At 45.8% G+C, this 14,018-nt stretch overlaps 1 protein-coding gene across 2 annotated transcripts in view; it reads left to right on the plus strand.

Moving 5' to 3' along the window:
- The window catches only part of CGNL1 (cingulin like 1), a 163,720-nt gene that overhangs the window by 2,376 nt on the left and 147,326 nt on the right, over positions 1-14,018 (plus strand). The window contains exon 2 of one of the 2 annotated variants that reach the window (XM_081229530.1): positions 113-226. The exons of the other annotated variant lie outside the window; for it this stretch is intronic. The gene's annotated coding sequence lies outside the window, so the exon portion shown is untranslated. The remainder of the gene's footprint in view (positions 1-112; positions 227-14,018) is intronic. 2 annotated transcript variants of the gene reach the window in all.

The following is a 14,018-nucleotide window of genomic DNA, read 5'->3' on the forward strand; positions in this document are numbered from 1 at the left end:
TATGGAAAGTGTTTTCCTACTGTTGAGTTTTTTTGGTTTTTTGGACCAGGCCAACAAAATGAAGCCATGTTATTGACTGGTTCGTTAACTTGCTAATCTTATCTCCATTTAGGGGGAAAATGTTGACTTGAGAATGCTGACGAACTCCTAGTGCCTGAAAAGTTGCACCTGAACAGCAATGGTTAAACTGTGAATATAATGGTACATTCTGGAAAAACAAGAAAAAGTATGTGTAAATATGGACCTAACACATTTATTTAAGCATTTCTCCCTTTTTAGTAGTAACTCTAATATTCTAAAGTGATTAGAAGAACGTAAGTGAAGAAAGAGTTAGTGAGGGGCTTCTTTATTTAGAGAAAGGGTTTGCAGCATTCAGAAGAGTGATCTTTGATTTGTGTTAAGAATAGACTGCCGTATTGGCTTTTTTTTTTTCCCCTTCACGTAGGGACAGTTAATTTGCTTGTATTGATGGGGTTGGGGATGGTTTAAAGAATTCAATGGCTTCCTTAACTCCCTCTGTCCCCACCCCTGCCTGCAACCCATTTATCTAAGAGGTGCCATTGACCCTTTTAAAAAACACGACTGATTTTGTGCTTTTCCTTTCTTTTCCTCCTCTGATCCTGGCACTAAAGGGCAGTGAAATGGCTGAAAGGTTGGCATCAGAGGAGAAAAACAAAGTTCAAGGGGAATTGAAAATTGGGTAATTTTCCATGAATGACCAAGTGCTTACTTTATTCTGTTACATGACATTGCTGTTATCAAGAAACAAGTTATACCATGAAAACCCTGAAAGTAGAAGAGAAGAAAGGGGGATTTGATGGAAAGAGCACCAGGGTTGACCAGCTTTCATGTAGGGGAAGCTTATTGGAGTTTTCAGTCAAATGCCCCAGTCCGACCCCACTGTCCTTCCTTCTTCAGGCACTGTCCTCCATCCCCCAGACCAATATCCCTGGGAGAGAGAGTGCTTCATCTTAAGTTCATACCAAATTTTTGTTTTTGTTGTTTCTTTATTCAGTCATATAACAAATTCAGTTCTTATGAAGCCCCCACTCCTGGCAAAGCTCTGTTATCGTTCACCGATTTCGTGGTAAACGGTATAGAGCTTGAAATCTGGTGGAGATGTAAACTGGGGGTTATGGTAAGTTGGGAACTCTTAGACACACAGTGAGCATGAAGAACTGTGTGGGGAGTCGGGTACCACCTGGCTCGCCGCACCTGGGTGTATAGATACCTTGTCAATTCACTGGCAAAGCAGACACAAGAAAAGCTCTTCTTGGGTTTAAATTATTTTATTAAGTCCCTACGTCAAGTTTTAAATAATTGACTTCAGATACTTTTCTGATGGACGAGAGGGGTTTGTACGGCCGATCCTGCCAAGGGAAAGTGAGGAGTGAGGAAGGAGGAGTTAGGATTCTGGCAGATGCGATTTGCTTGAGGAGTACTTAGGCAAGCAGTGCAGGGATACGACCGGGGATGGGAAGCTGGCGGAGAATGTGGCTGGATCCCTTTTTGCCATGATGGTAACTGGCAACCTCAGCTTAGTGAGTAGAGGCTACCCCTCCTGTGCAACTGAGCTGGAAGGAGGGTAACAGCAGCCGTTGTACTTTGAGAGCAGGTGGGTCGGTTCTTGTCTGTGGCTCCAGCCAGTGTGTGGATGTTCGTTCTTTATCATACTGTTGTCCCTTTAGCTCAGGTTTCCTTGGACAGACAGGAAACTGGACTTCACACTGCTTTTCCTTGGGAAGGTGGTTTCCAAACAACTGACTCACAGGACTAATAACCCCAGGGTTGTAAGTGTAGTTACATTTGTTGACTGTCCATCTTTCACGTGTCAGGTAGCGAGCGGGGCACTTGCCCTCTGTTGCTTTAAAACCTGTACATTCCTGAGGGGCAGGTGGAGGTGGCCTCATTTTACAGATGAGGAAACTGAGGCCCAAAGAGATCCTGGGCAGCTCAGGCACTCCAGATAAGTGGCAGAGCTGAGGTTCCAGAGCTGAATTCAAAGCTGAGGCCTTTCCACTGCTCCTTGCGCCTCTAAAACAGAACTGATTGGGAAATTGTGTTTTCTGTGCCTTGTTTTTCTAACACCACAGTCCCCTTAGATCTGGATTGATTTACTGTTTACCTCTACGGGACGATGCGTAATGTTAGACTGAAGATCACTGCGGGCTTATCATCCCAAGGGAAATTTTATGAAATCCTATTTTTCTGTTTTTTTTAAACGGAGAGGATAGATTAGGCTGTTTAGAAAGGCTCTGAATGGATCCCAAATCCTAGGTTAGAGAGACATTGTCTCCACATTTCTTCAAGTTCTGCAAACCTCTGAAGTTCTGGAGATAATTGGTCCTTGGGTAAGAGATTAAAAAAGTTCAGTGTCGAATATTCTGGAGCAAAACTAAGCCGTGCACATTCAGTTCCTATTTATGTGGTACTAGCAACAAAAACAAAACTTTCCTGCATTGTTAAGTACCTCAAGCTCTTAAAATTACAGGTCATGGGCTTCCCTGGTGGCGCAGTGGTTGGGAGTCCGCCTGCCGATGCAGGGGACACGGGTTCGTGCCCCGGTCTGGGAGGATCCCACATGCCGCGGAGCGGCTGGGCCCGTGAGCCATGGCTGCTGGGCCTGCGCGTCCGGAGCCTGTGCTCTGCAGGGGGAGAGGCCACAGCAGTGAGAGGCCCGCCTACCGCAAAAAAAAAAAAAAAAAAAAAAAAAAAAAAAAATTACAGGTCAGAAGGGTTCAGAGGCGTGCAGAGCTATAATTAGGAAAGGTTAAGTTGAAAACAGGGTTACCGCGTGTGTGTCCATTACTACAATGGGCTGTAGCTCTGTATTTTACCCTAAGAAGGATCAGCTCGATGGAGGGTCATCATGGAGTTAGTGTTTGGGATTAGAGCACAGGGCATTTGTCATGAACATGGAATATTTCAGCCTCTTGTTTTATAGGGCGGGTTTATCCCCTGCTGTCCAATCACAGGGCTTTCTGCTTGCCTTTGGTAGAGTACATAATGGCTCAGGCTGTTATATACTTTGTAGTTTTCTTAAGTCTATAAAGCCCCTTTATTAATAATCTTTCACCCTTGCTTATCTCTTTGCTAGAGGATTGAGGCAAGATGATCAAGATTTTCTAGTTTTGGCTTCAATAATTCTCCTGAATTATGAATAATAATAATTATTATTCATTAATTATCTTTATTATTAATCACACTAATTATTTATAATAATAATTATTAATAATCTTTCACCCTTGCTTATCTCTTTGCTAGAGGATTGAGGCAAGATGATCAAGATTTTCTAGTTTTGGCTTCAGTAATTCTCCTGAGTTTTACTTCTGACTCCCCCTGGCTTTCTAGCCTGTATTTTATTGCATTTGAAACTGGCACTCTGTTTTCCCTTGCAAATTGGAGTCCATTCAGGGAAGAGGAGCCCCTGCGGCTAAGACTCCTCCCAGGGATCCTGAGACGTCAGTGTTGTTGATCCCATTTTCCAGGTGAGGAACCTGGTGAGGTCTGGAGTTTTGTGATTCCAGTTCAGTGTTGGAGACGCTGCTAACAGCTGCCCTCTTTTGATTTTATTTCAGGGGAAAAAGAGGGGGCCCAGTTTCCAAAATCGTAAAGAGGTTCTAATATATCCTATGAACTAATCCATATCCTTGAGCTTTGTTGTAGCTGTATTACAGATAGCTTTTTGTAAAAAAAAAAAAAAAAAAAAAAAAAAAAGAATTTGCTTCTCCACTATTTTTGCCTATAAGATTTTTATCCTCCTTATTAAAAACAGTGACTTAGAATTGCACAGCAGCAGCTGAAAAGTGGATTAGTCTCTCTCCTTGCCCTAATCAAATATCAAAAACCTGGAAAGTTTACTGAGAGTGGTGATTACAGTGAAAGCTTTAAGAGTTGGAGAGGAACTGATAGAGAAAGAATGGAGGGAGAGATAAGAGAGAGTAGTTTGGAAAGGGACTGCTGGCTGGAGTTTACCAAATTTAAGATTTTTCCTACTTGTGAGTTTCAGGCTTGAGGCTTGAGTACCTTTGTTTCATATGTAGTCAGGCCGCTCAGCCCTAACTATCTGTGCTGCCCTGAGCCACCCGAAAGCTGTTTTTTGGGGTGGGGTGGGGTGGAAATGGGTGTAAGGTTAGAGGGAGAGAGGAAGTAGGGAAGCGGAGTGGTGGGGGGAGGATTAGAGCTAATAGTTACCTGGTTCTTCAGGTCTGGTCTGCTCAGGGCATGACCACCTCTTGCTAAGGGCCTGGATACCTGCCTTGAGTCCAACTTCCTGGGCGTGAGGCAGCTGGGTGGGGTGCAAAAGAGTCACCAGACTTCCCAGGAGGCCTGCCCAAATCAGTGATTCTCATAATAATAGCACATGCTTCTGGAGCATTTACCTCCAGCCCTGTCTGAGAGTGTCCAACGTGGCAGCTCTATGGGATGGGGACTATCATAAACCCATTTTCCTGGTGAGGGAAAGAAGGCCATGAGAAATTGGGTCACTTGTCGAAGTTGTGCAGCTACCAAGTGGTTGGATCCAGGGTTCAAACTTGTCCGGCCTTGAGCCATGCTCCTCTGGACCCGGAGCCCTGGTTAGTGCATGGGCTCTGCATTTGTCCCCTCAATTCACCCACTCATTTATTTCTTCACAAATTGTTGACTGCTTGCATGTGCCTTTATCTCAACAATTAGAACACCATCAGTGCCCTTTGCTAACAGGTTGGAGGAACCCCCTCCCCCCAAAACCTGTAAACAAACCTGTAAAGCGGAAGTCTCTCTCAACTGACCTCGCACCCCTGTGTGTAGCAGAAAATAGATGCTCCATAAAGTTTTGTAGGAGGAAGGACAGAAGTCATTCAGCTTTTTGAAACGTGATGTCTTGTATTTCATCTGTGTCTCTCTAGCAGCCACAGTGATTTCTAAACAGAAAGACAGATGAGCGCTAAGAAGGGTGAGACTGTGGGGGAATGTTTCACCAAAATAATAAAGGGGAATTCTTGATAAAGGCATGTTTTAAAAAATGTATTTCGGGCTCTCATGGTCAGTGATCGCTGTTTGTATTTGTGCTTAAAGCACTATTATTCAAAGGGCATGCCTACTCCCAGCTTGCAGATTATTTTGTGAGTCAAGGAGGCCCTTCAGCCTTCCGGGCATGGCTGGGACTGTTTTTTGACAGCAGAACGCATTGTCTTTGGACTTGAGGATCAAACCCCTGGAGGGTTCAAGCCCACCTCCATCTTCTCGGGGCAAGGCTCCATTTAACATTTCAGTACGTGAGCTGGTAGAAGGTAGATCCGCCTCTGGTCTTCTTGTTCCATCTTCCCACTGTGGGGTGAGAGCACTGGGGTCTCACCTGCTTGAATTGGAAACCACATTTGCCCATCACAAGGAGTGTGGCATTCTGGGCAGGTTCCTCATCCATTTCAGGGTTTCCTCATCTGTAAAAGGGGTATGTAGCTCTTACCGCATAGAGCTGTTAGGACCACATCTCTTTGACATAGTATAGTGGCTCTCAAAAATGGGGCCCGGCTGGGGGACATTTGGCAGTATCTGGAGACATCTTGGTTGTCACGACCAGGGGTGGTGGCGACTACTAGCATCTAGTGGATAGAGGCCAGGGATGCTGCTAAATACCCCACAATGCACAGGATGACCCCCATAACAAAGAATTATCCAGCCCAAAAGTCAGTACTGGGAGGCTGAGAGCCCTGGCAAAGTGGCACCTCTAACAGCGGTGGTGGTTTTTAACATCTCTTATCAAAGGGAGCTGTTGGCCAGTGGCAAAGAGCCCTGCTTTCTTAAGTGGGGTGGAGGGAATGGAATTTAACCTTTTATTGGTGCTTCTGGGTTACCCCACAGGTGCCCCTGGAATGTGGCAAGAGCTGTTTTCCTCTCCACTAGCGTGCTCCTTAACTTCATTTGTAATTGCGTGCGCCTATTTACATATAAATAATACATATAAATAACTTACATGCTAAAAAACATCCCCTAACATCTCAGAGTAGTTAAACCTGGCTCTTCAGGAAGACAGCAGAGTGGGGCCCTGGAGTAGAAGCCAGGTGCCTGCACCCACCGTGTGGCCTGACCTTGGGAGGCTGGCTTTCCTCCCCAGGAAAGGACGGGTAATCACATCACCCTCCTATCTTACCACTTTGTTCCCGGGACTAAATACAGTAAATCCGAACACATGAAAATCGCTCTGTCCACATGAAGTAGTTCTACACATGTGAAGGTGTAGTTTGATTCCTAAGGTGTGATTTTGAGCGTGTTTTTCAGAGAACTCTGTGGTCACTCAAGAAATGCCACTGAAAAAGGATTAGGGCTCAACAGCCAAGGAATATCCGTGTTGCGGGCGAAGTGGGAAACTAGGCCCAGAAAACATTCCTTCAGCAGAGCCTACGATTCGGTGGCAGAGTGGCCGTGCTCTGAGTTTGGGTGTAAGCTACCTGCTCTCCTCCCTCTGGCTTCATCCTTTGGCTTTTCCCCTATTTGCTGGGTGACCCTGGGCAAACTCCTGGACCTCCCTGTGCTTTGGTTTCCTCACCTGTAAAGTGGGGCTAATGATAACAACACCACCCACCTGAGGACAGGTGCGGTGGGTGGGGGGAGTGACTTGGCCTTAAGTGCGTAGTGCACATGGGAAGCTTAACTCAATAAATGAGTTATTAGTAAAATAATACTATTTATTATTTTGGCCTATAGCATGTATATTTATATTCATGTGAGGAAGGGATTGCTCCTGGGTTAGGAGCTGAAAAAGGATTTTTCCGGAGTTCTGTTAGCATTTTCTATTTTATGGTGGTAAAATACATACTGTGTAAAATTGCCCATTTTAGCCAGTTTAAAGTGTACACGTCAGTGGCATTAAGTACATTCCCAGCATTATGCAACCATCACCACTATCTAATTCCAGAGCTTTTTCATCACCCGAGAGGGAAACCCTGTAGCCAGTAAGCAGTCATTTCACTTTCCTCCCTCCCCCCCAGGCCCTGGCACCACCAGTCTACTTTCTGTCTCCGTGGAATTGCCTATCTGGGTATCTTATATAAATGGGATCATACAACATGTGGCCTTTTGGTCTGGCTTCTTTCAGTAAGCATCATGTTTTCCAGGTCCATCCATGCTCTGTAGTGAGTATCAGCACTTCGTTCCTTTTACCTGGTGTCTTTGTAGAGTAACCCAAGCCTCAGTTTCATCAGGCCTATTCTCCCACATCGTGTCCTGTTTTCAAGCTTTAGAATGTCTTTCTTCATTCATTTGGGTTCTTTTTGGCCAGCCTTAGTTTTTCCACTTTTCCTGTCGGTGATTCTAATGACCCTTGAAATGAATATTGGAGTGACATTGTCACGCCGGGTTCTCTGTGCTGCCGGGGAGTAGGTCTTATTAGGTATTTTATTTCTGCTGAAGAATTAGCAGCAGGGGGACACACACCGGCCCAGAGTTGTGCTTCATTTCCCCAGGACAGCACAGCAGGTTTAAAAACAAGTGTCTGGAAAACACCCACCAGGCCATTTTATTGCTCCGGGTAAAAAGCTTTCCACATGAGAAGTGGCCCTCAATTAAGTCGTTTAATAAAAACCTCCCTCTGTTTTAAAGCTTTCTTGGGAAGTGTTTACATTTAACGCCACTGCGGGCTTCTAAATGAGCTGCTGTGGAGTCAGGGATCCTTAACCTGTGACTTTAATAATATCCTTTGCTTTAGATTTCCAGGTGGAGGCCTGGGCCAGATTTGTAGCGTGTCATTGACCCAGACAATCTGGACTCTCTCCTCCCCACCCCGCTTAAGCCACCAATGATGGAAGATTCAGAGAAGCCTGAAGCCCCAGAGATGTAAAGCTAGCTCCTGGAGAGAGAGAGCAGACTGAAAGGAGATGGTGTGTCGCCTCCATCCTCCCAGTTCTGAGCTCAGTAACAGGGTAGGGGCTTCAGTAAGAAGAGACTGAAGCATTTAGGAGAGCAGCTCAGGGCTGTGAGATGCTGGGTCCTTTAGGCAGGGCCTGAGATTTCAGCCAGGCTTTGGAGCTTTCTTGAGTTACGGGCCATGGGCCCTTATAGCTGAGGAGGCTCTGCTTTTTGCTTTGATTCTGGAGAGGTGAGTAGGTCCTGCCAAGAGGAAGCAGGATGTTGGCAGCTTTAGGGGGCTTAGAGGTTCTTTTGTGGCAGATGCTAGGATTTATCCCAGAGCAGTGTCCAGGGAAAAGCTGTGTCCTGAAATAAAGGACGCTCTAGGATGGCTTTCCATTTGTGCTGCTTTCCTGGGGACCCTCATCAAGCTGGCCCAGGACAGGTGGGTGGAGAAGCCCAGGGACCCTGGCACAGGTTGGGATTTGCAGAGGCTGCAGGACCTGGTGGTTACGAGCCTGGACTCTGGCCTTGGACTTCCAGGGTTCGAATCCTGCTTCTGGGGTTATATGTTATATGAGTGAATCTTAATAGAGTGCTTGGAACAGTGTCTGCATAGGGAGGTGTATGCATGTATGGTCTTATACACTTCACTTCTGTGACTCCCCAGTTAAAATCGAGGAATGGTCCTTATTTTCAGAGCTAATTCACCTCCATGCCCAGCAGCCTTGTGCAATCCGTGGGAGAGGGTGAGATCACAGGACCCTTAAAAAACAAAACAAAACATGACATTCAGATGGGGAAATCATGCTTGATGAACCCATTATGTTCTCTGAGGGAGAAAATAAATGTGGGAAGAAGGGCAAACCAGTGGATCTAATTTATTGAGATTTCCCAAAGACCTTTGAAAAGACTTTATGCCAAAGGTTATTAAATGTGTTGAGACTTCCTTGGCGGTCCCTGCTTCCAGTGCAGGGGAAGCGGGTTCGATCCCTGGTCGGGGATCTAAGACTCATGTGCCACAAGGTGCGGCCAAAAAAAAAAACACAAACCAAAGGTTATTAAATGTGTGAATCTCCCACAACTCTGTGTGTGGCAGTGAATGTAAGAAGGAATGTGGTTGAAACTCATCTTCTGTATTGTGCTTGATAAAAGGAGAAGAGAGTTGGTGAAATCACCACATTTGCAGGTGAAGTGGAATTCTTTTACATGTTTTCTTTTTTTTTGGCGGTACGCGGGCCTCTCACTGCTGTGGCCTCTCCCGTTGCGGAGCACAGGCTCCAGACGTGCAGGCTCAGCGGCCATGGCTCACGGGCCCAGCTGCTCTGCGGCATGTGGGATCCTGCCGGACCAGGGCACGAACCCGTGTCCCCCTCATTGGCAGGCGGACTCTCAACCACTGCGCCACCAGGGAAGCCCTGGAATTCTTTTAAAAGTAAAATTGGAAGAAGACATTGGAGTTAAACTATAGGGATGTTTTTTATTTTTATTTTTAAAATAATTTTGGATACTACATGGAGCTGTCAGTTATAATTTTAAATAATTTGTTCGTGGTTAGTGGTGCACCTGGGCAGCTAGAAGTTGGAGCTAGGAATTGTGTGTGCTGCTTCCTAGCACAGCTACCCATCATATGCCTGGAGTATCATAGGTGCTCAGTAAATGTATGTTGAGTGAATAAGTGAAGATTAATAGAACAAAGGGGTTCATTAAAAATAATTCAAGTAGTTTACAAAATAATTTCCAGTTTCTGTCTTTAAGAGTACATTTGTATGGACTCAAGGACACGGGGGCGGGGGAAGGGTAAGCTGGGACGAAGTGAGAGAGTGGCATGGACATATATACACTACCAAATGTAAAATAGATAGCTAGTGGGAAGCAGCCACATAGCACAGGGAGATCAGCTCAGTGCTTTGTGACCACCTAGAGGGGTGGGATAGGGAGGGTGGGAGGGAGACGCAAGAGGGAGCGGATATGGGGATATATGTATATGTATAGCTGATTCACTTTGTTATAAAGCAGAAACTAACACACCATTGTAAAGCAATTATACTCCAATAAAGATGTTAAAAAAAAAGTACATTTGTAGAAGGCAGTAGATTTCACCATTTATAAATATAAGAATCAGACCCTTAAATGCACAGATACTGAATTTCATCCCTCCCTTCTGTGATTTGACCCAGGGCAATAAATGAATGAATGAATGAATGAATGAAATGAATAGAAGCTTTGTCAGCACCGACCCCTCTCCCCCAGTAGAATTTAGGAAGCTTGGGGATTTGCTAGACTAAAAAGTTACGTGTAGGAGTTATTACCTTTGTATTTTTCATTGCGTTCACCTTACTGTGGGGCTAGTGTGGTGCCTCATGGGTAGGAGTTCTCTGTATGTGTATGAATGACAAATGAATTCAGATCTCCTTAAAATAAGCACAAGTATTTTATTATTGCATGTGTACTCTGTACCAGACAAACTTACATTATATTTGCTCTTACGGTGGTTGTGTTAGGTTTTGCTACATAGTGTTGCTGCATAACACAACAGTCCCTGATCTCAGTGCCTTACAACCACAAGCATTTATTTTTCTACGGGGTACGGTTTGGTTGACCTAGGCTGGCCTTGGCTGGGCCAGGCTAGATTCCAGGCTTCCATCTGGCTTTAGGGCTCTTCCACATGTGCTTATTTGGGGGCCTATGGTGTGCTCATCTTGTAGCAGATCGTGGTAGCCTAAGAGGGCAGATGGGGATGCGTGATGCCTCTTAAGGCCTTGGCTCATAACCATTGGCCAACACATCACATGGCCAAACCCAACATCAGTGCAGTGGGGAAGTAGAGTCAGGCCATTCTCGTCCACTGCAAAGTCACATGGGAAAGAAGGGACTGCAGTAAACAGTGATTGAATCCACCACAATGATCACGAATGAATGAGAGGTGAGAAAAATAGGGGCCAAACCAGCCTTTTGGAAGCTTGCTCAAGCTAGGCCAGCTGGGTGAAGATTCATATATGTTTTGCCCAGGTACCAGCCTAAGCCTTGGTAATACCTGTAAGTTAGCACTGACTCTCGACTGAATGTCACTTCACATTCATTCACTGTGACGCTGCTCCTGGGAGCTCAGCTTATCTGTGGGAGGAACGGAAGTGGTGGGCTGGCTTTTCCTCTGGTCAGCAGTCCTGACCTGACAGGCTGCTCACCGTGGTGGCAGGAGTGACAGGTAGAGCAGAGAGGGCCGAAGTGTCCAAGGAGGCCAGGGGATCTGCTTACCCTTGGCCTGGCCCCCTCTCAGCATAGGCCCGTGGGGATCAGCCTGACTCCCATCTGTGTCTGTGACAGTTTATCACCAGGGCCTTTACTCACCCTGTCCCCATCTTTTTTTTTTTTTTTTTTTTTTTTTTTGCTGTACGCGGGCCTCTCACTGTTGTGGCCTCTCCTGTTGCGGAGCACAGGCTCCGGACACGCAGGCTCAGCGGCCATGGCCCACGGGCCCAGCCGCTCCGCGGCACGTGGGATCTTCCCAGACCGGGGCACGAACCCGCGTCCCCTGCATCGGCAGGCGGACTCTCAACCACTGCGCCACCAGGGAAGCCCCTGTCCCCATCTTTATAAGGACCCTGGGCCCTCATTTCAGGAGCCCTCCTTTTACATTCAAAGAAACAGGCTTCTGGAGGTTGGGTGACTTCTGTTCAGCCAACCAGCTCCTAAGTAGCTGATCTGAACTAGGTCATCCAGTTTCTAGTCTAGGGCTGTCCTTCCACACCCTGGTGATTGTCCCAGCCCAGCAGAGAGTCGTGACTGGCTCTAAGGCATTAGAGAATCTCCGGCCCAGGGTGACTGTGTTTTCTTTCCTGAAGGAGCCAGCTGAGACTTGTGGCCCAGTGCGATGCCTCAGATGGAACAGAACGAAATACTGGCCGCCTTTGTGTCACCTTTTTTCAGTGTGTCCTTTTTGGGGAAGGGGCTGCTAGACTCTCCAAGGAAGAAAAGACTGGCCATGAAGCAAAAATACACTGAGAATAGATGGGGATTAAACCCGATGAAGCCATGGCTGTGAGGGGACAGACACTCTGGTACGCGCCCTGGGTGGGATTATAAATCCAGTGGGCTTCTTTTTGGAGAACATCTGGGCAGTGGGTATACTTTCACCAGCAAGTAAATAAAACTCAGTTAAAAGTAGTTTAGTAGGGATCTTTATGATCTCATGTAAACATGAAGGCCAGAGTTAGCACAGTTTTGGAGTTAATTAATGAGAGACTCAGATACGTTTCCTCTTTGCCAGCCTCAGTTTGACATTTGTCCTCAAGCTTGGCTCTTGGTGGCCCCAATGTGGCTGAAGCTGTTTCAACCATCATATCCTCATACACAGTGATGTGTGATGTCCAGAGGCAGGAAAAGAGGAAAGCAGAGAAAACCTTTGCTAGGAGCCCCCTGCAGAACTTCTCCTGTGCCCCATTGGCAAAACTGGGTCCGATGCCCACGTCTCATCTGATGACTGGCATGGAGACATGGGGCTCCCATAGCTTGCTTAGACGAGTCTTGGGGCCCAGCTTTCCCCAAAGCAAGTGGGCGCTGGGAGGAGAGGGGACAAAACTGGAGCTTTGCTGGCCAGAGGGAAAGGGGCACTTGCTGTGAGTGGGCAGCCACTGGTGTCGGCCACAGCATTTTCTTCCTTCCTCCCTCTTCTTTTTTTTTAGCATTATCTTTCAAAACTTGAAACTGTTCATACTGTAACTCAGCCCTGCCACAGTTAGGAATTTATTTTATGGATACACCTGCAAAAGTGTGCCGGCAAACATGCAAAGATGTTCATTGCAGCATTATAATAGCGTAACACTAGAAATAACCTAAACGCCTTTCAAGGGGACTGGTTAAATAAATGAACATGTAAGCACATTATGGAACTGGGCAAATCTGTGAGTACTGATAAATAAAAATTCACAAATAGAATTTTTTTTTAAAGCAAGGTGCAAATTAATATATAGTCTAAGATCCCATTTTTGTTTTAAAATCTCAATTCTTGGTTGCGAGTGTACATCCTAAGAAGTCCTAAGAAACGTGCTTATTTCTGGGCTGTGGGATTGGTGGCATGGTTGGAAGGGAAATTTTCTTTCTCATTTCATGCCCTCGACTGTTTGAATTTTACATATAAAAAAACCCCACCAGGGCTTCCCTGGTGGCGCAGTGGTTGAGAGTCCGCCTGCCGATGCAGGGGACACGGGTTCGTGCCCCGGTCCGGGAAGATCCCACATGCCGCGGGGCGGCTGGTCCCGTGAGCCATGGCTGCTGAGCCTGCATGTCCGGACCCTGTGCTCTGCAATGGGAGAGGCCACAACAGTGAGAGGCCCGCATACCGCAAAAACAAACAAACAAACAAACAAACAAAAAACCCCACTGTATGTATTACCTTTATAATAATAAAGAAAATGATAGGTGGTTTCTTAGTATACACAGGGGCTTAAGGAGAGGAAACGAGGGCCCTAAATGTGGTTGTGAGGGAGTGGAAGTGCCATTTGTCTGTATGTTTGGTGTGAAGGGAGAGTTGTGGAAAGAAACAAGTCCATGAGTGAAATAAGGTCATTTTTTAAATCTCCCTTAGCACCTGGCATAGTGTCTTACACATAATAGAGTCAAATACACATTTGAAGAATGAATGTTTCCATCAGGCCCCAGAGCAACTTTATGAAATGTGAAAACCTAACCAAGCAGCTCAAATCAGCAAGAAAGTAGCCCCTGCTGGGAATTTTATTTTGCAAATAAAATATGGCTGCCATTACCTACTTTTTCCTTGAGGTCCCCAAATCTTCTTCATTGTTAAGAATCAACCTGAGTATGCAACTTTCCACACATCATCCATCTCATACTGAAGGCTGCTGGGCCAAGTTCTGCATAATAAAGCTGAATAAAGCTTTTACAACTAAGGGTAGAGCAAAGATAGGAACCACCATTGTGTGTTAGCTGTGTTTATAGACGTGGCTTCAGTGGAGAGGTATCTGCGTGTCCTAAAGTCTGTGAAGTACAGAATGAGCAGTTATTTTTTAAGCAAAATAAGGTTTTTTGATACCCCGGACTAGTAAATTAGAAAATTGCTATCTTAATTATGTCACTCTGATAATAGGGAAAAACCACAGAAAATAGTAGTGAGATAGGGATTTTGGACTTAATTGGCCAGTGTTGGTAGAAAAGTATGAATGTGTCTATTG

The sequence above is a fragment of the Mesoplodon bidens genome (assembly GCF_964165515.1).
Source record: "Mesoplodon bidens genome assembly, chromosome: 3".
Classification (NCBI taxonomy): domain Eukaryota; kingdom Metazoa; phylum Chordata; class Mammalia; order Artiodactyla; family Ziphiidae; genus Mesoplodon; species Mesoplodon bidens.